The sequence below is a fragment of the Poecile atricapillus genome, chromosome 30, assembly GCF_030490865.1.
Source record: "Poecile atricapillus isolate bPoeAtr1 chromosome 30, bPoeAtr1.hap1, whole genome shotgun sequence".
Classification (NCBI taxonomy): domain Eukaryota; kingdom Metazoa; phylum Chordata; class Aves; order Passeriformes; family Paridae; genus Poecile; species Poecile atricapillus.
In genome coordinates this window covers 2,738,264-2,764,634 of record NC_081278.1, presented here as the reverse complement: position 1 = coordinate 2,764,634, position 26,371 = coordinate 2,738,264, and the positions used below count along the sequence as shown (strand labels likewise).

General features: G+C 50.9%; 1 pseudogene; it reads left to right on the top strand.

The window, feature by feature from the left end:
* Positions 1-18,803, top strand: part of LOC131589891 (zinc finger protein 850-like) — a 480,942-nt pseudogene extending 462,139 nt beyond the window's left edge.
* The last annotated feature ends 7,568 nt before the right edge of the window (positions 18,804-26,371 follow it).

Genomic DNA, 26,371 nt, shown 5'->3' with positions numbered 1-26,371 from the left:
GTGCCTGGCACGGCCTCCCTTCCTGCAGCAGAGGCTGCCCATGAGCCACTGCTTCCTCCAGGAAATGGCACCTTCAGCACAGCCTTTTGATCCTTCTCTGGAGAAAGGAAAAGCCACAGCTGGATCAGGTGGAACCATTCCCCTTTCAGGGAAGTGGTATCATCATGATGCGATACTAGTCGAGGTCATGGATCAGGATTAGGAAATGATATAAACTTATGGCATTGGCCAGAGCCCTGCCTCCTCCAAACAGCCCCTACACCTGATCAACCCCAAGACCAGGAAATTTCAGGAGATCTCAGGGTGTGCATGGCCCATGCTGCAGTTTGGGCTCCCTGTCAGCTGATGCCAAATGCCTTCCTGCAGAGGCTGGGGAGAAGCTGCAGCCAGGCCAGGCTGGGAAACAGCCCTGTAGGCCATGAAAGCAGCACTGGGGCAGCAAGGCTGCCATGGATCCCTTTCTGCTGTGCCCAGCATGGCGTGTCCAGATGTGCAGAGAAAGCCCCCGGCTGCTGAGTGTCAGGAGAAGGCTGAGGGACATGGACCCACCTTGTCCTCCCTGCAGCATTTCCTTCAGCATTTGCTGCATGGTATTGGATGGCTCATGGGGTTTCTGGTGTCCTGTAGCTTTGTTCTTTCCTCTTGGAGGACCTTATAAAAAAATATATATCCCTTTCCCAGGAATGGATCCTACAAAATCAGGGTTCAGCTTGTGGGATCAGCAAGGACACAATACTCACCCCTGCGACGGGAGCTGGGCTTGTGTTCAGCATCCAGCCCAGGAGCCTGGAAAGTCCTCCCTGCAGACACACCTGTAACTCAACAGCCACAGAAGCTTCTGTCATCTCTGCTGATCTGCACAGGCAGAACTGAGCCACAGGAGTGGTGAGGGGATCACGCAGGACGAGGGCACACACGTGCACAGCTCTGTCCTGGCACCTGCAGCGATGCTGTCCTGGCCGAGCCTTGGGCTCTGAGCTGGCAGCTCTCCCAGGGAGAAAGGCCATGACCTACCCTCGCCATCTCCCAGAGCCTCAGTCCTGGGTGTGGGTTGGGAAGCCAGATCACCTTCACCAAGAGGCTTGGCTGCAAAGAAAGGTAGAACAGAAAAGCTCCCATGGCTCTGAAGGAGATCCTCAGGCTCCCTGGGGCTGGCAAAGGAACCATGCAAGGCACAGCCCTGGGACACAGCCCTGGGCCTGGCCCCTTCCCTCTCTGCTCTTCTTGGTGGCTGCACAGAGCACAAGGAAGGAGACACTGGCATTGCACATGGCAAGAGATTGACAGCTAAATGCTCCTTCCTCCCACTGACAGCAATGCTGTGGGATCACTCAAGGCTCCAGAAGGGAGCAGAGCGAGGTTTCCAGAATCCATCAACCTTCAGACACTTAAGTGAAGTGGCACGTGAGTGAGCTCTTGCCACATTGACACTGATTATTCTGTGCAGAAAGGGACATTGAGAACTTGCCTCCAGCATTCTCCATGGGTCTCAAACCATCATGTCCCAGGGCTTTCAGATGCTCCATATCACCATCCCAATCTAGAAGGGAGCACAGATCAGAACCATTCCATGGTGTGCTGGGATCCCCTTCTGCCATAGGGAACTGGGCACTGCAAGGGGGTTGGGTAAGGCTGTGGGAGCCAGATGTCAATGGACATGGCCAACGCGGCAGAGGGGCCTGGGGAGCTCTAGACTGGCCTTGGACACTCTCAACAGCTTTTCAATGCTCTGTGAAAAATCCCTGAAAGGCAGGCAATGCGGCAGCAGAGATTTACAGCTCAAGCCTCAGCAGGTCTCAGGCCCAGAGACACAGCAATTACCTCCTGGGACTGTGCCTGGCACGGCCTCCCTTCCTGCAGCAGAGGCTGCCCATGAGCCACTGCTTCCTCCAGGAAATGGCACCTTCAGCACAGCCTTTTGGTTCACTTCTGGAGGAAGGAAAAGCCACAGCTGGATCAGGTGGAACCATTCCCTTTTCAGGGAAGTGGTATCATCATGATGCGATACTAGTCCAGGTCATGGATCAGGATTAGGAAATGATATAAACTTACGGCATTGGCCAGAGCCCTCCCTCCTCCAAACAGCCCCTACACCTGATCTACCCCAAGACCAGGAAATTTCAGGGGATCTCAGGGTGTGCATGGCCCATGCTGCAGTTTGGGCTCCCTGCCTGCTGATGCCAAATGCCTTCCTGCAGAGGCTGGGGAGAAGCTGCAGCCAGGCCAGGCTGGGAAACAGCCCTGAAGGGCATGAAAGCAGCAGCGGGGCAGCAAGGCTGCCATGGATCTGGTTCCTGCTGTGCCCGGCATGGCGTGTCCAGATGTGCAGAGAAAGCCCTCGGCTGCCGAGTGTCAGGAGAAGGCTGAGGGACATGGACCCACCTTGTCCTCCCTGCAGCATTTCCTTCAGCATTTGCTGCATGGTATTGGATGGCTCATGGGGTTTCTGGTGTCCTGTAGCTTTGTTCTTTCCTCTTGGAGGACCTTATAAAAAAATATATATCCCTTTCCCAGGAATGGATCCTACAAAATCAGGGTTCAGCTTGTGGGATCAGCAAGGACACAATACTCACCCCTGCGACGGGAGCTGGGCTTGCGTGCAGCATCCAGCCCAGGAGCCTGGAAAGTCCTCCCTGCAGACACACCTGTAACTCAACAGCCACAGAAGCTTCTGTCATCTCTGCTGATCTGCACAGGTAGCACTGAACCACAGGAGCGGTGAGGGGATCACTCAGGGCGAGGGCACACACGTGCACAGCTCTGTCCTGGCACCTGCAGCGATGCCGTCCTGGCCGAGCCTTGGGCTCTGAGCTGGCAGCTCTCCCAGGGAGAAAGGCCATGACCTACCCTCGCCATCTCCCAGAGCCTCAGTCCTGGGTGTGGGTTGAGAAGCCAGATCACCTTCACCAAGAGGCTTGGCTGCAAAGAAAGGCAGGACAGAAGAGCTCCCATGGCTCTGTAGGAGATCCTCAGGCTCCCTGGGGCTGGCAAAGGAACCACACGAGGCACAGCCCCGGGACACAGCCCTGGGCCCGGCCCCTTCCCTCTCTGCTCTTCTCCGTGGCTGCACAGAGCACACGGAAGGAGACACTGGCATTGCACATGGCAAGAGATTGACAGCTAAATGCTCCTTCCTCCCACTGACAGCAATGCTGTGGGATCACTCAGGGCTCCAGAAGGGAGCAGAGCAAGGTTTCCAGAATCCATCAACCTTCAGACTCTTAAGTGAAGTGGCACGTGAGTAAGTCCTTGCCACATTGACACTGATTATTCTGTGCGGAAATGTACATTGAGAACTTGCCTCCAGCATTCTCCATGGGTCTCAAACCGTCATGTCCCAGGGCTTTCAGATTCTCCATGTCACCATCCCAATCTAGAAGGGAGCACAGATCAGAACCATTCCATAGTGTGGTAGGATCCCCTTCTGCCTTAGGGAACTGGGCACTGCAAGGGGGTTGGGGAAGGCCGTGGGAGCCAGATGTCAATGGACATTGCCAGAGCTGCAGAGGGGCCTGGGGAGCTCTGGGCTCACTCTGGTCACTCTCCACCCTCTTTGCAGGCCCTGTGCAACATCCCTGGTGAGGCAGCAGGACCAGCCCAGGGCCCCTGGGCATACTCTCTCTCCCACAGAGGAAACCCTCCGTAAAGTCCTGGGGAAAACCATCCCCAATGCTTCCCAGGGAGAAGGAAGTGCTGTCCCAGGAAAGGGAAGCCAGGCCATGGGCTCACCTGCTCGCCGTGCTCGCCACGGAGCAGCCTGGGCAGCCCTGTCAGGCAGGGCCACTGCCAGGAGGAGCAGGAGGAAGAGGCGCAGAGCAATGGCCATGGTGCCTTGCCCACTGCCAGTCCTGCAGCTCTTGCTGCCACCACTGTCCTGACACTGCTGTCCCAATGTCAGCACCGCTGCTGCCGCCGCCGCTGCTGCCGCAACAGTCGTGGTCAAGGACTGACTGCTCGGTCCTTGTGGTGCTGTGCAACCACGGGGCTCTGGGACCTCTGTGACCTCAGAGCCTGCTGTGGCCTCAGCCTGCTGTCACCCCACAGGCTGCTGTGACCTCATGGCCAGGGTGGAATTGTGTAGGGAGTGGGATCTGCCTCCTTCACTAGGGAGCTCATCCTGCCCAGCAGCTCTGTCCAAGGGCTATGACACCGTCCCAGCCCAGCTGATTTCAGAGTCTGGGGAATGAAGGGATGGAGAGCAGCCCTGCTGAGAAGGACTTGTGGCTGCTGCAAGGAGAGAGGCTGGACATGAGCCAGCCATGTGCCTCCAAAGAAGGGTGCCTAGCAGCTTGAAGGAGGTGATTCCACCACCCCTCTGCTCTGGTGTGAGCCCACCTGGAGTACTGCATCCACCTCTGGGTGTCCAACACAGGAAGGACATGGTCCTGTTGGAGCTAGTCCAGAGGAGGGACAAAATGCTCTGAGGGCTGGAGACCCTCTGCTTTGGAGACAGGCTGGGATAGCTGGGGGTGTTCAGCCCAGAAGGGAGAAGGCTCCACAGAGACCTGATTGCTCCCTTTCAGTACTATAAGGGGGCTTGTAAAAAAGATGGGATGGAATTTTTAGTAGGGCCGGTTTTGACAAGACTGAGGGGGAATGTTTTCAATCTAAAAGATGGGAGATTCAGACTAGACATAAGAAAGACATTTTTTACACTGAAACCTGGTTTTGAAACCCTGGCACAGGTTGTCCGGAGAGGTGGGCATCCATCCCTGCTAGCATTCAAGCTCCTGCTCTGAGCAACCTGATCTAAAGGTGTCCCTGCTCACTGCAGGGCATTGCACTAGATGGCCTTTAAATGTCACCTCCAAGCCAAGCCATTCTGTGCTCCTGTGCACCATCAAAGCAGTGCTGGAATAATGCTGGGGTGATGATGCTGGCACCTGTGTTTTGGTAGTTGTGCCATTTACCTGTTGGCCAAGAGAGGATTGATGGGCTGCACAGTGAAGTCTGCAAAGAACAGTGTGCTCAAGGAGAAACAGGAGAGGAACATGGCTTCCAGTTCAGATAAATGCCAGCATTTTGCTGCCCATTCCTTTTTAAGAAATAAAGGAATGTTCTGAAGATCCCTTCAATGTGGGTGCACCATTGGCTGTATCAGTACTTGTGTTCTGTAAAACAGCTAAGTTGTTACAGCTTTTTGCCCCATTTATCACTGGATAAAATCCAAATACTGCTCCATGTCTACTTTCTTCCAAGTAAAGGCAGATTTTGTTCATTCTTGAGTGGAACATATTCATCTGTTGACAAGGAAATTCTTCTTGCCATACACACAATGTTGATTTGCTCTAATCGGATTGTAATTAAGATCTACCACTCATTGTAATTAAGACTGATGGACTGTGAGGCAAAGTGTTGCATAATTTGCCCTGGAGAGAGTTTTTCTCTAATTCAATGACATATGAAGACAGGTGTAGCCTACCATACTTCTGGCATTAGTCTCCCACTCTGTCCTTTCCTCTGACCCAAGGGGAGGATCGAGGTCTGCAGGTCTCATCTGTGCACTGAAAGAGTTAATATCTCACCCAGACCTGCAGATGGTCATGATGGTTTCTGCCGGGCAGTGGCCAAAGCAGTCATGGTGATGGATTTCAGTCAGCACTGGGGCTGTGCAAAGATCTCAGGGGGCCCAGCCAGAACAGTCGTGGCTGTTCTGCCCACATGGCTGGTCCCAGGCCCCTGCTTCCTTCAATTTCAGCTGCAGGCCCATGGCTTCCCCTCCCTGTGCCCGGCAGCCGCTGGGGCCGTGCGGGCCGTGGTGAAGGGGGCCTGGTGGAGCCCGGCTTGGTGCAGGCCAGGGTGGAGCAGGGCCGGCCTGACCAGCACCCAGTTAACTCTTCACAGCTGGAAACAACAGAGAGCTTTCCTCGGCTTGACTGTCTTTCAAATGTGGATTTCACAGAGGAGAATCCAGCTTCTAAATGATTTCATAGGTTATCAATTCTCAGAGCCAGCCAGCTATTGGTTTTGCTAAGCACAGAGGAAGCTCTTAGCAGCCCCCTCCTAGAAAAATCATTTGCATGGGTGGCTTCTTCCCTCCTCAACAAATATCAACTAATATAAAACCACCACAGACATTCAGGGTGGAATAGGAAGCAATTTTGAAGCAACTGTATTAAAGCAAAATCAGTTATTAAGCACAGATTGATGTCACTCCCCCAGACCACTGGAGAGGCACAGTGACTCCACCACCTCCCCTCTGGCCAGCCCATTCCAATTCCCAATCAACCTTTCTGGGAAGAACTCCTTCCTATTGTCCAGCCTAAACCTGCTCTGGTGCAACTCAAGGCTGTGTCTCCTTGTCCTGCCCTCCAGCAGATCCACACTCGCAGCCAGCTTGGTGTCATCTGCAGTTTGTGAGTGCTGGACTCGACCCCTCAGCCAGATCCTCAGTGAAGATATTAAACAGGACTGGGCCCAGCACAGATCCCTGGGGACACCACCAGGGACTGGACACCAGCTGGATGCAGCACCATCCCCACCACTCTCTGGGCCTGGCCTCCAGCCAGTTCTGAAGCCAGCAAAGAGTGCTCCTGTCCAATCCGTGGGCTGCAGCTTTTCCAGGGAATGCTGTGGCTCTCCGTGTCCAAGGCCTTGCTGAAGTCCAGCTAGACACATCCAGAGCCTTTCCTGCACCCACCAGGTGGGTCAGCTGGTTGTAAAAGGAGATCAGGTTGGTCAGGCAGGACCTGCCCCTCCTAAAGCCACGCTGGCTGGGTCTGACCCCTGGGCCATCCTGGCGGTGCCGTGTGATGGCACTCAAGGGGATCTGTTCCAAAACCTCACCAGGCACTGAGCTCAGGCTGACAGGCCTGCAGTTCCCCAGAGCCTCCTGCCAGCCCTTCTTGGGGATGGGCTCACACTGGCCCCTCCAGTCCTCTGGGACCTCCCCATTGAGCCAGGACTGAGGAGGAGAAATGATGAGAGCAGCTTGGGGAGCTCATCCACCAGCTCCCTCATCCCCCTAGCATGGATCCCATCCGATCCCATCCACCTGTGAACATCTGAGTGGCTCAGCAGGTCTCTGACTGCTTCCTCCTGGATTACAGGGGGCTGTTGTGCTCCCTGTCCTCACCTACCAGCTCAGGAGAACACTTGTCCTGAGGAAAACCTGTCTTGATGTTGAAAACTGAGGCAAAGAAGGTGTTGAGTACCTCAGCCTTTTCCTCATCTTTGTTAACCACATCCACCCCAATAAGGAATGGAGGTTGTCCGTAGCCTTCCTTTTGCCATTAATGTATATGTATAAACATATTTATTATCCTTCACAGAAGCAGCCAGGTTAAGCTCTAATTGAGCTTTCACCTCTCTTCTTTTCTTTCTGCATGACCTAATGACATCCTTAAACATTTCCTGAGTTGCCTGTCCCTCTGTCCAAAGGTGATGCACCCTCATCTTTTCCTTGAGTTCCTCCAAAATCTCCCTGCCCAGCCAAGCTAGTGATTTTCCTCACTAGCTCATTTTTTGTCACAGAGGGACAGGCTGTTCCTGCTCCTTCAAGATTTTTTTCTTGAAGTGTGTCCATCCTTCCTGGAATCCTTTTAAAAGGCTGTTCAAAATCAGTATCTGATTTGGTAGTCCTCAAATCCATATCCTTAATTGGCTGAAGTCCATTCTTATTAAGTCCAGTGTAGAAGTTTTGTTTATGCCCCTCCTTCTTTCACAGAATATTTCAAAACTCGATGATTTCATGGCCACTGTACCCCAGGCAGCCTCCAACCCCCACATCCCCCAGCAACCCTTCTCTGTTTGTGAACAGCAGGAGACACAGCTTTCCTTGGCAGTGGCAAGAGAAGGAAACCTCCCCAAAGTGCAGCTTGGCAGGTTGTCTTAGTTTAGGGCAAATTAGGGAGGAAAACTCTGAATGGGGATTTCCCCAGGGAAATGCCCCTCCCCACCAACCGGTCCGGGAAAGGGAAAAAATTTCCTTGGAGAGAAGTGGAAAAAGCTGTTTATTTAACAGAAAATTGAATAATATTAAATAATAAAACCTCTTGCTGTTCGATGGGATGGCAAATCTAGGAAGAAAAGTCCTTTTTATGTGGTGTAGCTCGGCTCGCTCAGTTTCTTATCAGTCCCTCCGGCGCTGGAAAGTGCCGAGGCCCAGGCCCTGGTGGGCCACAGGCGTGAGCTCCCGGGGTTTGGCTGGGTGTTCAGTCCAGAGCAGGCTTGCACAGATCCAAGAAAAAGGAAAAAAAACAAAGGTCCAGGGAACTCTTCTGCCTCAGCTAGCTGAAACTAACTAAAAGCCAGAGAGAAGCTCTGTCCCGCTGTCTGTCCGTGCTGCAGACATCACAGTCCAGGAGCGAGCTGTGTGGGAGTGATGTTTTTCTTTAACACAAACTGCGTGCTTCTTCTTCCCCCTCTCTTGCTCTCAGAGCCAGTCTTAAAGGTGCAGAACTTAATATATAACATAAACCAGATGATTGGGGATACCAGTATCATAAAGTCACCCCAGGACATTCCACCCCTTATCCCCATATCGTCAACTTATTATCAAAATTAATATATATATATTTTAACTCTACAACACATACATTATACAGACAAGGGAATTAATTCACGATCTTCACCCAACCATCAGATTTCCCTGAGGTACACATCGTGTTGTTCCATCTTTCCGCATTATCCACCATGTGCAACTCGGTCCCTGAGCAAAAACAACCCCACGAATGGGTTTGTCTGCACTTGAAGTAGAATTGATCCAAACTGTCTTTCCTAACAAACCTCTGAGATGTACCGCTGGGACTTTGTCTCCGTCTACTATATACAGGGCCTCGGATTGGGCTGGGCCTGCTCGGTTGGTGGAACCTCGGGTGTTAACTATCCAGGTGGCCTTTGCTAGATGTTGCTCCCAATTTTTGAAAGATCCCCCACCCAATGCTTTCAAGGTAGTCTTTAACAGTCCATTGTACCTCTCCACTTTCCCTGCAGCAGGTGCATGGTAGGGGATATGGTACACCCACTCAATGCCATGTTCCCTAGCCCAGCTGTTTATAAGGTTGTTCTTGAAATGAGTCCCATTGTCTGACTCAATCCTCTCAGGGGTGCCATGCCTCCAAAGGACCTGCTTCTCAAGTCCCAGGATGGTGTTCCGGGCTGTAGCATGAGGCACAGGGTAGGTTTCCAACCATCCAGTGGTGGCTTCTACCATCGTGAGCACGTAGCGCTTTCCTTGGCGGGTTTGGGGCAGTGTGATGTAGTCAATCTGCCAGGCTTCCCCATACTTGTATCTGGACCACCACCCACCATACCAGAGGGGCTTCAACCGCTTGGCCTGCTTGATCATGGCACATGTCTCACAGTTATGGATAACCTGGGAAATACTGTCCATGGTTAGATCCACCCCTCGGTCTCGTGCCCACTTATAGGTGGCATCTCTACCCTGATGGCCTGAGGCATCATGGGCCCATCGAGCTAGGAACAACTCTCCCTTGTGTTGCCAATCTAAGTCTATCTTTGACACCTCTATCTTTGCAGCCTGATCCACCTGCTCATTGTTTCGGTGCTCTTCATTAGCCCTACTCTTGGGGACATGGGCATCTACATGACGGACCCTCACAGACAGTTTCTCTACCCTGGTGGCAATGTCTTTCCACTCATCAGCAGCCCAGATTGGCTTTCCTCTGCGTTGCCAGTTGGCTCTTTTCCACCTTTCCAGCCATCCCCACAGAGCATTGGCTACCATCCATGAATCAGTGTAGAGGTAGAGTTTTGGCCACTTCTCTCTTTCAGCAATGTCCAGGGCCAGTTGAACAACTTTGAGTTCAGCAAGTTGGCTTGATCCACCTTCTCCTTCAGTGGCCTCTGCGACCTGTCGTGTGGGGCTCCATACGGCTGCTTTCCACTTCCGGTTCATCCCTACGATGCGACAGGAACCATCAGTGAACAGAGCGTAGCGTGTTTCTTCTGCTGGCAGTTGGTTATATGGTGGAGCTTCTTCAGCCCGTGTCACTTGTTCCTGCTCCTCTTCATCAGTGAGATCAAAGTTTTCACCTTCAGGCCAGTTTGTAATTATCTCCAAAATCCCAGGGCGATTTGGGTTTCCAATACGGGCGCGCTGCGTGATGAGGGCGATCCACTTGCTCCATGTAGCGTCAGTGGCGTGGTGGGTAGAGGGAACCTTTCCTTTAAACATCCACCCCAGCACTGGCAGTCGGGGTGCCAGGAGGAGTTGTGCTTCTGTGCCAATCACTTCTGAGGCAGCTTGAACTCCTTCATAGGCAGCTAAGATTTCCTTCTCCGTGGGAGTGTAATTGGCTTTGGACCCTCTGTAGCTTCGGCTCCAGAATCCCAGTGGTCGGCCTCGAGTCTCCCCAGGCACTTTCTGCCACAGGCTCCAGGACAGACCATGGCTCCCGGCTGCAGAGTAGAGCACGTTCTTCACGTCTGGTCCTGTCCTGACTGGGCCAAGGGCTACTGCATGAGCGATCTCCTGCTTGATCTGAGCAAAGGCTTGTTGTTGTTCAGGGCCCCACTGGAAAGTGTTCTTTTTGCGGGTGACCAGGTAAAGAGGGCTCACAATCTGACTGTACTCAGGAATGTGCATCCTCCAAAAACCTATGGCACCTAGGAAAGCTTGCATTTCCTTCTTGTTGGCTGGTGGAGACATTGCAGTGATCTTATTGACGACCTCAGTGGGAATCTGACGCCGCCCATCTTGCCACTTTACCCCCAGAAACTGAATCTCACGAGCTGGTCCCTTAACTTTGCTCTTCTTGATGGCAAAACCGGCTTTCAGGAGAACCTGGATGATTTTCTCTCCTTTCTTAAAGACCTCTTCAGCCGTCTTTCCCCAAACAATGATGTCATCAATGTACTGCAGATGTTCTGGAGCCTCACCCTTTTCCAGGGCAGCCTGGATCAGTCCATGGCAGATGGTGGGGCTGTGCTTCCACCCCTGGGGCAGTCGGTTCCAGGTGTACTGCACTCCCCTCCACGTGAAAGCAAACTGAGGCCTGCATTCTGCTGCCAAGGGAATGGAGAAAAATGCATTGGCAATGTCAATAGTGGCGTACCACTTCACTGCCTTGGACTCCAGCTCGTACTGGAGCTCCAGCATGTCCGGCACGGCAGCGCTCAGCGGTGGAGTCACTTCATTCAATGCACGATAGTCCACAGTCAATCTCCATTCTCTGTCAGACCTGCACACAGGCCAGATGGGGCTGTTGAAGGGTGAGTGGGTTTTGCTGACCACCCCTTGGCTCTCCAGCTCTCGGATCATCTTGTGGATGGGGATCACAGCATCTCGAGTTGTTCTATACTGCCGGCGGTGCACTGTCGAGGTGGCAATTGGCACTCGCTGTTCTTTCACTTTCAGGAGTCCTACTGCAGATGGGTTCTCTGACAGTCCAGGCAAGGTGTTCAGTTGCTGGACACCCTCTGTCTCTACAGCTGCTATCCCAAATGCCCACCTAAGCCCCTTTGGGTCCTTAAAATACCCACTTCGGAGGTAGTCTATGCCCAAAATGCACGGGGCCTCTGGGCCAGTCACAATGGGGTGTTTCTTCCACTCATTTCCAGTCAGGCTCACATCAGCTTCCACTAAAGTAAAGTCCTGTGATCCCCCTGTCACACCAGCAATAGAAACAGATTCTGCCCCTACATATTTTGATGGGATTATTGTGCACTGGGCACCAGTGTCAACCAAGGCCTCATATTTTCGTGGTTCAGATGTGCCAGGCCAACGAATCCACACAGTCCAAAAGACACGGTTTTCCCTAGCCTCTACCTGGCTAGAGGCAGGGCCCCTCTAAGCCTGGTTATCCTTCTTTCCTTGGGTATATGTCTTGGAGGTTCCTTCAAGAGAATCAGACATGTCATCATCATACTTGTCAGTTTGACTACAGGCTACTGGAGCGGCTTTCTTTTTGGTGGAGTATCCCCTCTGAGTCTTTCTGTCTTCCAATTCATGCACCCGTTGTGCCAGAGCACCAGTAGATTTTCCATCCCATCTTTTCATGTTTTCTCCACAGTCACGTAGGAAAAACCACAGCTCAGCTCGTAGCTTTTTCTCTCTATCTGGGGAACTTCTGCGTTGAGTCCCGGGGCTCTTGGACTGTACTGCCGAGACTGGAAGAAGATCTTCCTCGAGTTTCTTGAAATTCTCTTCCATTTTGTCTTGGAAGTTTTGCATACGTGTTTCCACAGCTGCAATTGTTGCCTGCATGGGGCCATGCACGGTATCTGCATATGTTCGAAGTTTCTTCACCATATCCAGCACAGTCTCCTCTCAGTCATCCCGCTTCATTGTTGCTAAAGCAGAAGCGTATTCTTGTGGCCCAAGTCGAACAAGTTTTCGCCACATCACAGATGTACATGGCACCAAATCTGGATTTCTAGTACCTAAGTCACCCACGAAGACAATCTCTACTATTGCCATTTCTCTCAAGCGCTGAATCCCTTGTTCTATGGTTTTCCAACGAGTTTGCTGTATATAGAGATTGTCTGCACACAGATATCTTTGTGCCACACTTCTTAGGACCTGTTCCCAGAGACTGTAAGGGTCAGCCCCCCTCATCACTTCTTGATCGATAACCGGATCATGTGACAGGGATCCCAGATGCCTCGCTTCAGTGCCATCCAGAACTGTAGCCTCACCTGCAGCATCCCACAGACGGACTAACCAACTAATTATAGATTCATCAGGTCGTCGAGTGTAATCTTTTCTCAGGCCACGAAGGTCCTTCAGGGAGAAAGGTTCACCAGCGCCTTCTGATTTTTGATCAGTTGCTGGTCTTGAGGGTCCTTCCCCCGCATCGCCATTATCATCATCTACTGGCCGATCGGTTTTGGTTTTGAATTTCATACCTCTCGTGGTAGGAGCAACAGACACTGGCTTAGGCTCACTGTCTGGTTTGGCTGCTGGCTTAGGCTCACTGTCTGGTTTGGCTCCTGGCTTATCTGCCTGCCCTACAGTATCTAGCAGCGTGCGATAAGCATACACTAGGGCCCAGCTTATTGCAATGAAATTTTTCTTCTTAGAATCATCACAGCAATTCTCTTCCAGATATTTCCCTACTTCATCTGGGTTCTGAATTTGTTCACGTGAAAATTCCCAGGCTGGGGAATCAGAAAATTCCTCCAGAGTTCGGCCAATTCTCTCCCATTCTCTACTCCACTCAGGATTTTTCACACCTGAGCCTACTTCTGGGACAGGGGTTTCATTGGCTCCTCTGGATATCTCAGCCCTCACTCTAGAGAAGTTACAGGCCGTATAGAGGAAGCTTAACAGCTGAACTACCAGGAAAGTGACCAGGAAAGTGGTATCCTTAACACTCAGGGGAAACTGGATATTCTCAAAGAGGGACATAACAGATTCAAAGGAGAAAAAGGAAAGAAAAGGCTGAAAAGCCTCATCCCCTGCTCTTCCTCTAACAAACTGGGTACAATTACCAATAAACTCCCAAAATGTGCTACTGGGACTGGGAGGCAGAGTCGGGCGAAGAAACCATAAGCCAAACATACCTGACAGAAACTTCAGTAGTTCTATAAACTTCCTACAAATAATTATCACCAAGCCCAGCACAATAACCATTCTAATCCATGCCCCTCTATTGTGAAAGAGGGAAAAGACAAGTATTAAAACCTCAAAAAATTCTAGGGACCAGATCGACATGAAGGCTTCCACCCCGAGAGATATTATGTATCCAAACAACATGGCTACTGACTGCTTTATCTTAACACAGAATAAATACAACCAAAAATACAACCAACAATCAGTACAGGTTTTTCCACTTTCTCTCGCCGCGCACTGGGTGCCAAAAGCTGTAAATGTCTTAGTTTAGGGCAAATTAGGGAGGAAAAGTCTAAATGGGGATTTCCCCAGGGAAATGCCCCTCCCCACCAACCGGTCCGGGAAAGGGAAAAAATTTCCTTGGAGAGAAGTGGAAAAAGCTGTTTATTTAACAGAAAATTGAATAATATTAAATAATAAAACCTCTTGCTGTTCGATGGGATGGCAAATCTAGGAAGAAAAGTCCTTTTTATGTGGTGTAGCTCGGCTCGCTCAGTTTCTTATCAGTCCCTCCGGCGCTGGAAATTGCCGAGGCCCAGGCCCCGGTGGGCCACAGGCGTGAGCTCCCGGGGTTTGGCTGGGTGTTCAGTCCAGAGCAGGCTTGCACAGATCCAAGAAAAAGGAAAAAAAACAAAGGTCCAGGGAACTCTTCTGCCTCAGCTAGCTGAAACTAACTAAAAGCCAGAGAGAAGCTCTGTCCCGCTGTCTGTCCGTGCTGCAGACATCACAGTCCAGGAGCGGGATGTGTGGGAGTGATGTTTTTCTTTAACACAAACTGCGTGCTTCTTCTTCCCCCTCTCTTGCTCTCAGAGCCAGTCTTAAAGGTGCAGAACTTAATATATAACATAAACCAGACGACTGGGGATGCCAGTATCATAAAGTCACCCCAGGACACAGGTTCAGCCTGGAGGGGAGGAGGAAGAAAAGTCCCTGCCAGGGTAGAATTTTGGTGGAAGAGGTGTCCCAGCGTGAGCCTGGACCATGCCATGGCTGAGTGTGCCAGGAGCCGGCAGTCAGTGGGGCCCAGGGATGCTCCAAGGGACTTGGGAGTTTTGCTTCTGACTCCTTGAGCAGCTTCTTCAACCTTCTCTCATTGCCTGAAGGTCCTGAACTCAGCCCCAAATCCACCCTGGGGTTCATTAAAATACAGAAAGCCTCGGGGGCTCTTTCTCTTCATTCTGTTGTCTTCAAGTCCAAGGCTTGTGCAGCTGCTTGGAGTCAGTTTGGAGTTCTGTTAAGGAGGAAGATTTGAAAATCCACTATGTTTTTTATTTTATTTGAATCAAGGATGTATTTTTTTATTTTCTGGTTGAGAGAAGAGGTGACAGAAGCATTCCCCAAATGATCCTGATGCTGAATGTCTCCTTAGGAGGTCTGGTCAGGGAGAAGAATGAGCCCCTTGTGGGCTGCCCCTGTTTGGACAACCTGTTCCTCACCCTGAGCCTCACCATATCTGACATGGCCCACCTGGGACTGACATCCCAAAACATTGAAAACATTTATCAATTTTTCTTTATCAATAAATCTAATAAATTAATAAAAATAAAATTTTATTTTTTATAATAATATTATCCTGTATTTTTAAAACTTAATTTTAAAATTTATATAAAATAATTGATACATTTTTAGCAACTAAAAACATTATCCATCTTTGCTTCTAAGTACCACAATTCCCTTCATTAATTAATTGACCACTATTTCTCCCTCTTTATTTATTGCTAATTAGTCCTATTTTTAGTCCGTTAATCATCTTTTTTTATCATTTTCACACAGGGTAAAAGGGACCACGTTGGGGCCCATGGAAACTTTTCTGGGGAATATTTGGGGCAGTTTTGGGTCTGGGGAGGGAATTTAGAGAGAATTTGGGGGTTCTGGAGGACACTTGGGGTGGGCACTTGGAGGGGCACTTAGGGATTCTGTGAGACAATTCGGGGTCCGGGACAATTGGGGGTCAGGGATGTGAATCTCGGGGCCCTCCGGGGTCCTGGCAGGCACTTGGGGGGCTGTAACGAGGATCGCTGGGCAGCGGGGCATGATGGGAGTTGTAGGTGTCGGTATAATATGGTTTAATGGGGCCGCGGAGCATCACGGGAGTTGTAGGCGCAGCTCCAATGGGTTCCGGTGGGGCGTGGGGCATGACGGGAGATGGAGTCATGGCTGGAATAGCGCTCTATGGGCGCTGCGGAGCATGATGGGAGCTGTAGTCCCAGACGTGGCTCGGAAGGCGCGTTTGGCGGTGCGGAAGACACTTTTACAACACTTTTGAGTCCGAACCGTGGCTGCAGGTCCTCGGGGCCAATGTATACGGCTCGGGAGCACTTGGGGGGAACCTGGGGAGCTGTAACCGGGCCCTTTAGGGCTGGGGGCACGGCAGGAGGTTTGGGCGTGGAACCGTGTTCTGGGATGATGGGAGATGAATTCCCAGCAGTGGCTGTAAGGGGCATCTGTGGGGTCGGGAGGATTCAGGGATCCGGGAACGCTTTGGGGGGTCCTGAACGGGCGCTGAGGGGGCACTCGGGGATCCTGGAGGGTTTGGGGGAGACTTATGGGACATATGGGGGCCGATACTGGGGTTCTGGGGAGTGCAGGGCATATTCCCAGTCCCTCACAACCTGGTCTCAATTGCCCCCTGCAGCCTCCTACTCACTGCCAGTATCATCCCAGTATGATATCCCAGTATGATCCATATCCCAGGATGATGTCAGTATACAGACAGTGCAATCTCAGCCACTGCCAGGATGATCCCAGTACAAACCAGTCTCTCCCAGTGCTGCCACTCCTGGGATTCCCCAGCCCTCCCTGTGTTCCCCCCTCCCGCATCTCCCCAGAGGAGCCCCAAGGGCTGGCAGTCCCCAGCCAGGGTCCCCAGCCAGCCCCAGGTTGGATCTGCAGCCCCCAGTTTTCCCAGTTTCCCTCTCCTTTTCCCTGGGCCGGGTTCCCCCTGCCCCAGTGGGTGGGAGCAGCGGAGAGCCCCGCGCTGCCCATCCCGACCTGTCCTGGCTCCATCCCCGCTCCTGCCGTGGGCTGTGAGGGGTTTGGGAAGGGGGCACCGAGGATGTCGCTACTCCTGGGGGAGGAGGAGGAGGGACAAATGAGGATCAGGGAAAGGAGAAGGAACCACAAGGTTGAGCACTCCCTGAATTCATAGCCCCCCACCTGTGGGATCATCACCCACCATCCCACAGGTGATCGGGGAGCAGGAGCTTTGCCTGGATATCCTGGGGAGGTCCCTGGGTTGGGTTTATTTGGGGGGGGATGTTTGGAGAATGTGGAACTCCAAAGCTGAGCGGAAAATCCTACTTGGGGGGACATTGGGGGCTCTCACCATCCCTAAGTGGGGAGATGGAAACAGGAGGAACTTTTCAGATTCCTGGCACGCCCAGCAGACTGGGGAGGGCAGGGACTGAGCAGACAGGTGATCACCAGTACAAGCGTGACTCCCAGCAGCTGGGACAGGGGGGAACCCTTGAGCCCCAAACAGGAGAGACTAGAGATGGGGAAATCCTGGGAGGCATTTTCAGGGCTGAATCTTGGTGTTTTTTGGAGGTTTTATGGACCCCAGATATCTGGTGACTTCTAGAGATGAGCTTTGACAGAGGGACCTGCAAACTCAATGTCCTCATCCCTTGTATTTCCCCAAACCAGGATTTCCCATTCCCAAACCTGGGCTGGATGGAGAGGAAGGCTGTGAGGAAGAAGAAGATGCCCTGGGACACCCAGGCAGGTGAGGAGGAAGTCAGTGCCCCTTTACCCCTCTCTCCTGCTCCATCTCCCAGACCAGCCTGGCCCCAGCTGCAGGACAACCCCGCTGCCGACGCCATCCTGCCAGGGACGCACTGGGGGGATCTCCTTCCCCTTCCCTCTGGCACCAAGGTAAATCCCATCCTCTCTTTGTCCTTCCTCCCCCAGACAAGGAGCTGAGGATGGAGACGAGGGAGGACAAATCCCCGCAGCAGAATCTTGTCGAAGAGGCTGATTTGAGCAGCTCCACAGCGCAGGAATCCAATGGGGAGGAAAAGCCTCGGAGATCCTGCAGGAGGAGGGGCTCCAAACCCATCCCAGGGTGCTCTGAGGAGGAAAGACCCACCCTGTGCCGGGAAGGCAGCTGGAGATCCAGCCGGGGCTCTGAGCTGGTGGTCCATGAGCAGCTTCAGGATGGGGAGAAGCCCTACAAGTGCTTGGAATGTGGGAAGAGCTTCAGCCACAGCAACAGCCTGATCTGTCACCAGATTATCCACACTGGGGAATGGCCCTACGAGTGTGGGGAATGTGGGAAGGGCTTCAGCTGCAACTCCAAACTCATCATCCACCAGCGCATCCACACTGGGGAGAGGCCCTACAAGTGTTCTGATTGTGGGAAGAGTTTTCGGATCAGCTCCCATCTCCTCAGGCACCAGCGGATTCACACGGATGAGAGGCCCTTCCGCTGCCCTGACTGTGGGGAGGGCTTCAAGCACAATTCCACCCTCACCATTCACCGGCGCATCCACACTGAGGAGAGGCCCTATGAGTGTGGGGAATGTGGGAAGAGCTTCAGCCAGAGCTCCCACCTGATCCACCACCAGAGGACCCACTCGGGGGAATGTCCCTATGAATGTGAGGAATGTGGGAAGAGCTTCAGCCGGAGGTCCCAACTGACCATCCATCAGATGATCCACCCTGGGGAGAGGCCCTACGAGTGTCCAGAATGTGGGAAGAGGTTTCAGACCAGCTTCCAGTTCCTCAGGCACCAGCAGATTCACACAGAGGAGAGGCCCTTCCGCTGCCCCGACTGTGGGGAGCGCTTCAAGCAAAACTCTCACCTCATCACCCACCGGCGCATCCACACTGGGGAGAAGCCCTACAAGTGTGAGGAATGTGGGAAGGGGTTCAGCCAGAGCTCCAGCCTCCGTACCCACGAACGCATCCACACCGGGGAGAGGCCCTATGAGTGTCCCCAGTGTGGGAAGAACTTCTCAGACAGCTCTCACTTGACCAAACACAAACGGAGGCACCACTAAGGGAAGCCCTGCGAGTGCTCCAAGTGCAGGAAGAGCTTCGTGCGCTGCTCCAACTCCATCCCCCATCAGTGGACCCATGTTGGGCAGAGCCCTGATGGCCCACGTTCCCTGTGATCTGTGTTGGGAAGACACTGGGCTGGTGGTCATTTTGGTCTCGTTCCAATTATCTTTAGATTCATCTTCATCCCTTCGAAACAGACTAAATTGGCGTAAAAATCAACAAATTAATGGCATCTAATTAATCAATGGCATCTAAAGCCTCACATTTTACTAGTGCTTCAAGAGAGTCTGGGAATCAGGGTGCTACTTGAGAGTATTTGGGGGTTGTGGGGTATTTGGTGTAGTTGTCTCCATTTCTTGGCACTCAAAGAGATGAGGGGCTTCAATCTGTCACCTCAAGACCTCTCAGTGCCTCTGAACGCTAGTCAGTCCCACCCCAAAATTATTCAATTCCACCCCCCCCTCTGGCTATGATGCCCTTAGTTTTAGCTTTCATATTTTTCATTTTCTTCACTGCCTAGGTTTGTAGTTTTGAACTTCATTTAATTGTTACTGTCAGAAAAAATTAATCCACAAACACCAGAGGTTTATATCCAAAGAGGAGACAGAGGAGTCCTTTTAATTTATTCAAATATAGGGAGAGGCCATGGGGAATTCCCCTGGGATCTCTCTAATTTTTGGAGGGCGCAGCCTCCCTTTTATCCTAATTCCCAGCCATACGTCCCTTCTCCCTTTCCCCATAGGCTGAGGGATTTGAGAGGTACAGACTTCCTGGTATGCATGATACCTGAGATACCATCCCTCCTCCCCCCAGTGCATAATCTCCTTCTTAGTTCTTAGCCCTTGTGGAATTTTATGGTGTTTCCCCAGTGTCTCTTTCATCTTTCAGTTGAATCCATCCCATTGTTTCTGTTATCTCTCAGTGATAGTTTCATTTTATCAGCAGACTCACAGTTTGTTTGTAAAGACAAGTGTCACTCTGATAGTATAAGGTTTTAAAATCTTAGAAAATTCAGGGACTTAGAAAGAAAGTTAGGTTTGGTGAGCCCGGGAGAAGTAGGCCCTGGGAAATGTTAGGCGTTGTACTTGCTAAAGATCATGTCAAACTGCACCTGTGTAATCGATATATGATAAATTATACAATTGTTAGATGTGATTAGATATAATTATTGGTTAAAGAACATGAGGAACAATGTTAGGGGGTTGAGGGGGATCACAAGAAATCCATGCTTGGGTAAAAACAATGCATACAATAGAACAATGTAAGTTTAATAATTAATATGTAAGTTATATAACGATAGAGTATAAAAACACGTTGAACTCAAAACCAAGTCAGGTCAGATTTGGGTATGTGTACCCCTGACACCCAGATCTCTTATTAAAGCACCTTCATATAATCATTCTGTGATTATGTGTGTTCCTGAACACTAACATTTTGGCGACCCCAGATGGGACCTTGTGAGTGCTGCTGAGCAAACTCGTGACCCGATCACACTCCAGCCAGCACCGAGGGATTCTCGGGGACCCCATCAGCTGCGACTGTCTCTGCTGCTCACAATTTCCCCAGGAGAGAAAGGTAAGGTGCTTTACTTTGGTTTGGGTGCCTGCCAGTAAGACACAGTGAAAGCTGTGCGTGGTTGGGCTAAAGGAATTCCCGTTGGTATTGCCCAGGCACCGTCCGTCAGACGACTGCGAAAGCGTTGCAGGTTCAGCAGTTGTGGTGTATTGTTGTTGTAACATGGAGAAGATTACAAGGGTTTTGGGCAGCAATGCTCCCACACTGGGTACTTCTCCTTTGGGGTGCTTATTAGCACATTGGAAACAAGGTAACTTTGGGGAAGAATTACATAAGACTGAGTTAATTTCAGCGAGATCTCCCACAGCAATAGACCCCAGTGACCCCATCTCCTCTGTTGGTAGCTATAACCCCCTCTTCTCTCTTTCTTTACTTTGTTTTCTTTATCTCTCCCTCTCTCTCCCTCTCCTCTCTCACATAACCCTTGTTGGCACTAAAATAAAGGTACATTATTGTTGTTGTGATTTCAACTGAAATCCCTTGTGTCCTTTTTTGCACTCTGAGTTCAAACGAACTTCTCGCAACTCCCACTCGCGTTAGCGAATCGTGACATTTAAACTGGAGTCACGGACAGGATTTCTGACAGACAGAAGGAGCTGCAGGTTTGTTGTGCAGTCCGTATTAGGGGAAGGACATTTTGCTCCAGTTGCACCTAGCCCGACACTCCCAAAAGAGTGAGCGGTGTCTAGAAAGCAAGGGGTGCGACTTGAATTTCCTGCAAACTGCACATGCCGAGGTGAAAAGCACCCCATGCTCACTTGAGGGCTCTGTCTGCAGAATTTCGCAAAAGATCTCTTAGTGCAAAAGGGTGGGACTGGTTTTGTTGTTGTGTGTATGAACTTTGACTGCTTGGTGTAGCAAAGAGACAACCAGAATTTTAAACTGAAGGAGTGCCTCCCAAGCAGATTTGTTCTTTTTACCCATACAGGGAAGCAAAAAGTTGTGTGTGTGTGTGTGTGTGTGTATAATTTAAGTTTATACCTCCCTGTATTGGTTTTTCCCTTTGTAAAAATGACTGAAAACGGCAGTGCAGAAGTTAAAGCTGCATTTTATGCATGTTATGCGTTGTTAGCAAAACACAGTGCCAGACCTCCAGGAGGGAAAAGTTGGTGCTTAGTAATTGGTTTAATTTGGAAAATGTGATTGATAGAGTATGTTTTTTTTACAACATGAAACAGAATTTAAACTGGGCAAAAATAAAACTATACTCTGCTCAGTTTTGGGAGCTTGTCTTACAGCAGCTATAGAAACTCGCTTTAAGTGAAGAAGTGAGGAAAGAAGTATAATAGACTCCCTCTAAAACCTAGTTAAAATTTTGCAAGAACAATCGGATGAAGAAAGGAGTAAGGTCAATCTGTTGTGAGTAGCCCTCCATGATAAATATTCAAAAAATGCTGACTTGCTAAAAGAAACAAGAGAGGGAAACCCCTCTCATTAATCAAATTTACCCTCCAAAGGAGCTAACTTGGATAAAATTGTGGGGAACAATGGTGTCCTAGTTTGAAACCTCTAATTAAAACAGAATATAATTATATCAGTGATAAGGATCTTGATCTGCATATAACCATGAAAAAGAAAAAAAAAATAAATAAAGAAAAAAGAAAAAAAGGGAGTACAGGCGTCTCCCTCACAAGTCAGAGACAGAATACATATTCCGAGTGTCTCTCACTGAAGGAGATCAAATTCGATTGAGAGAACGGGAATCCAGTGGGTACTGGGGACATGGAATCTTCTTAACAGCAGGAAACAGACGTAACCCATGGTCCCTAACTCAGCACACAGCTTATTGGGCAGAGGGGCTTCACCCCTTGGAAAGGGGGGACCCTATAGCTATAGTGAGTACCCCCAACCAACTACTGGAAAACATTCACAAAGCTGCCTGCTCACAAATGATACACAAAAGAAAATTAATTGCTGGTTATGAATCACCAATGTTGTTACCTGTGAAAACTGAAATTATGACCTCTGGAATTCAAGGCCTTCCAGAATCACTTAAACCTACAGCAATTTTTCTCAAAAAAACCCCCCAAAACCCATAGCAGCTATAACCCCTGTGGGTAGACTAGATAGATTCCTTGGAAATCCGACTGATCGACCGGATTCCACTGATCCTGGGTTTACTCCCTTCACCACCCCCTCTCAGCTGACAGGTTCACAACTGCGTTCTCCTGCTAGGAAACATAAAATGTGGACATGGAGCAAAGTTGCAAAAGAGCTAATTAATTACTGTAGAAATTATGAACCTGTAAAAATCCCAGAAGAAAAATCAGAGAAAGGAAAGGGTGTTAGATACATTGGTTCTCTTAATGAAAACCCAGAAAAGAGAAAAATCTCTAACCACCAGTACTGGTGGTCACTAAGGATAAAGAAGAGGGTCCCCAGAAACATAATGGATGACTTATCACTTAAAAGTAATTTCTAATTGGCACTGTCCCAAGTTCATTGTATCGAATGCCCCACTGTATAACCCAGTACACCTCCACAGGCTCTGGGCTGTGAGCCAAAGCAGTCTCCTTCTCAGCTTCTGGGACTGGAGCCCAAACAGCCTCAGGATCAGGGAAACTGGTAACTCTGTGTCTTGGTTCTAGAAGACAGGTGTCTGCTAGGGAGAGCAGGAGCCTCCCTTGGGATGAAAGAATGTAAACCCCCTCCCTCCGAATTATTACAATTTTGAAATCAAGGGTCTTTCAGGCAGAGATCTGGGCATAGGAATAACAGTTGTTTACTAGTATAACCAGGCAAACAAACAAACAATAACTACAGCAATAACGAACACAGAACCAGGGGCCCCGTGACAGCTTTCTCAGCTGAGACGGGATGGAGGAGAGGCTTTGTTTTCACAAACCCCCCTCGGGCAGTCAGTCCCGGTGCTCCTGTGGGGCTCTGAGGAACAGTCAGCTGGAACAGCAGGGACGAGCTGAGATCCTGCACTGGTGGATGAGGTGGATCAGCAGCTCCGCGGCGGTGCCTGGCAGGACAGGGGGTGCGAGGCCACCAACAAAGAGGGGAGAAGGAGAAGAAGCAGCAGCTCCATCTGGGTGATGGCGGAATTCCCTTCTCTCCACTGCAGCAGCTCTGCGACCCACAGACGAATGTGTTTCCCCAAAGCCGAAGAAAGCCAGCCAAAAACTGTCCCCACCCTCCTTTCCTGCCCCCTTCCCCCCAGCCAAAAACTGTCCCCACCCTCCTTTCCTGCCCCCCTTCCCCCCCTGGGCCCGGCAACTCTTTGTCCTTTATCAATCACCCACTAAATACCCACAGTTAGGTTGTCTCTGCAGCTAATGGGTAAAAATTCCACGGGCAGGCCAGAACAACAAAACAAAACAAAAAAAACCACCTAACCTTCAACATGATTCCACCCATGGCTGCTGCTGGGTCCAGAGATTTGGTGAGATAAAGCGGAGCCAGAGCTTCAGCATCTCTCCCATAATGACAGAATCACAGAATGCCTTGGCTTGGAAGAGACCTTAAAGTTCATCTCATTCCACCCTCTGCCATGGGCAGGGACACCTTCCACTATCCCAGGCTGCTCCAAGCTCCATCCAACCTGGCCTTGGACACTTCCAGGGATCCAGGGGCAGCCACAGATTCTCTGGGCAAGCTCTGATCTCTGCCCAGGTGAGCAGGGACAGGACCCAAGGGAACAGCTGGAGCTGGGCCGGGGCAGGGCTGGGCTGGAGATCAGCAAAAGCTTCTTCCCCCACAGGGGGCTGGGGCACTGCCCAGGCTCCCCAGGGAATGGGCACGGCCCCGAGGCTGCCGCAGCTCCAGGAGCCTTTGGCCAGCGCTGCCAGGGATGCACAGGCTGCGATTTTTGGGGTGTCTATGCAGGGCTGGGGCTGGACTCCATGATCCCAATGGGTCCCAGATCCCAGCTCTGCCCCTTGTGCAATTCTCACCCTTTGGCTCAGCCTTTGTGTCCCCTCGAGGCGCTGTCAGAGCTGATGGGGTGGGGCAGGAGCAGGGCAGCCCCAGTGTTCCCCTGGCAGTGACACCACAGCCGGGGCAGCCCCAGTGTTCCCCTGGCAGTGACACCACAGCTGTGGCAGCCCCAGTGTTCCCCTGGCAGTGACACCAGAGCTGTGGCAGCCCCAGTGTTCCCCTGGCAGTGACACCAGAGCTGTGGCAGCCCCAGCATTCCCCTGGCAATGACACCACAGCCAGGGCAGCCCCAGCATTCCCCTGGCAATGACACCACAGCCAGGGCAGCCCCAGTGTTCCCCTGGCAATGACACCACAGCCAGGGCAGCCCCAGCGTTCCCTCCCTGTAGACGCTCCAAGGGAAGCGTCCAGAGCCGCGTCCAGTCAGCAGAACTGAGCGGCCACTGAGCACCCCCGGCCTGGGCTGCTGTGGATTCCTCTGCAGACAGCTCAGGGAAGGTCCCCTTGGCCACCTGCACAGTGCCACAGACAAGTGTCAGACACAATTACAGAGCTCTGCCCAGAGCTGCCAGCAGGAATCAATTAAAAAAAAAATTTAAAAATTAAAACCACAAAAAAAACAAGAAAAAGAGGACTCCTCCCAGCAGATCCTTTCCATCCTTCAGTTTTCACATCTGCATGTGCACAAGACCTGGGGCTGCAAAAAATGAGGCTTCATTGGCACATTTGCAGGAAAAGCAGGTTTAGGACAGGTTATCAGCAGAACTGTTCTCAGCTGGGTGAAAAAGGCCCCTTTGGCAGCTGCAGGGCCATTGAAAATGCAGACCCTCAGGCCATGGGGGAGAAAAGGGCTCTGAATTCCCCTCCCCTCACACACAAACCCTGCTCCCAAGCTGCTCCCCACACAGGATTCTACTGGAAGACTGTGGAAAGCTGAGAGTTGACTCTGGCTTCTCCATGTTCCGTGTCCCAAAGTGCCTGGGAGAAGAAATTTAGGGTCAACTCCACTGGCACAATCCCTCCTGGCCCAGGGCACAGCGCCAAGAAGGTCTTTGCTCCTCCCTCGGCCCTCCCTGAGGAGGATGGCAGGGCTTGCAGTTTTATGGCATTTGTCCTTGCTGCCCCTCATGTCCTACTACCCCACAAAGAGCCCCGAGCCACCCGTGAGGGACAGGCCCTGCTGTGCCAGGCCTGGGCTCAGGGCTTGGCCTTTCTGCTTCCTCCAACCCAGCCAGGGCTTGCTCAGCATTGCAGTTCCCTGTGCTGTGCCCCAAGTTCGCTCGGCCCCTGCTGGAAAGGGACTTGAGGTACCTCGATCCGCTCGGGCAGTGCATGGGAGAAAACAACAAACTTCCCAGGAGGGGGGAAACAAACTTTTACTTGCAAAATTTAGAGAATGAAGTACTCGGGAAATCATAAAGTGACATGGAATTACAGTAAAGCACTTCACAGAGCACTGACTAAGCAAACTCTAACCTGTCCAACTTCGAGTTATACAGATTTGGAGAAAAGGAATTCAAGAGAAGAGAGAGGGACAGAGATCCACAGTCGGCCTTGGATCCAGTGCCATCTCAGCTGCTGTGAGCTCCAGGGCTGTGGCACATGTCAGTGTCTGTAAGAGACGCTTTTGGGGTGTGGACATTCCGGGACACAGCAGAGACCTCTATAATTGAATTAGATGTTAGTAGTTTATTTCAGGGCATGGGGGAGAGAGAGAACCTGCTAGGAACCAGCAGACAAAGCTCAAAGCAGGCTCAGAGGGAACAATACAAAAGGGAGTAAAATATGAATACATGAGTTCAAGACTTAAAATAGCTAAGAAAGAGAGTAACAGAACAGAAGTGAGAGAGCTGGGAAAAGAGCATAAAGAAGAGAAGTAAAAAGAGCAGGAAAAAGAGCGTAGAAAAAGTGAGGCAAGAGAGACAAGAGAGCGTAGCAAGAGTGAAGCAAGAGAGACCAAGAGCAAGCAAGAGAGCATAGCAAAAGAGCGAGCTCTCCTTTACAATTGCTTATATAACCTATACATTGAATATTTTATTCCTTCACTAACCAATCATTCTAAGTATACTAATACAGTAACATTTGTGTGTGACCTATAGAAATCGCTGCTTTTGCATATTTTTAGTTATCTCAGGGTCCTTCAGACCTTTCCTTATAAGGCTGGGAAGAGGGGTCTTAGCTCAGTTTTATTGGGGGAAAGAATGTGTTCTGGCATACCAGACCGGCTTCTTTGAATTATTCAAACTGTTCTTTTATTTGTATTTCTTCCTTAGCCTCTCTGGCTAAGGAGTCATATTTATAATTTCTTTCTAATTCTACCTTCCCAACAAGTGTCACACCCGTGTCACAGCCTCACCTGCTGTGGTTCCTCTCCCAGGTGGGGTTTTTGGGGTGCCA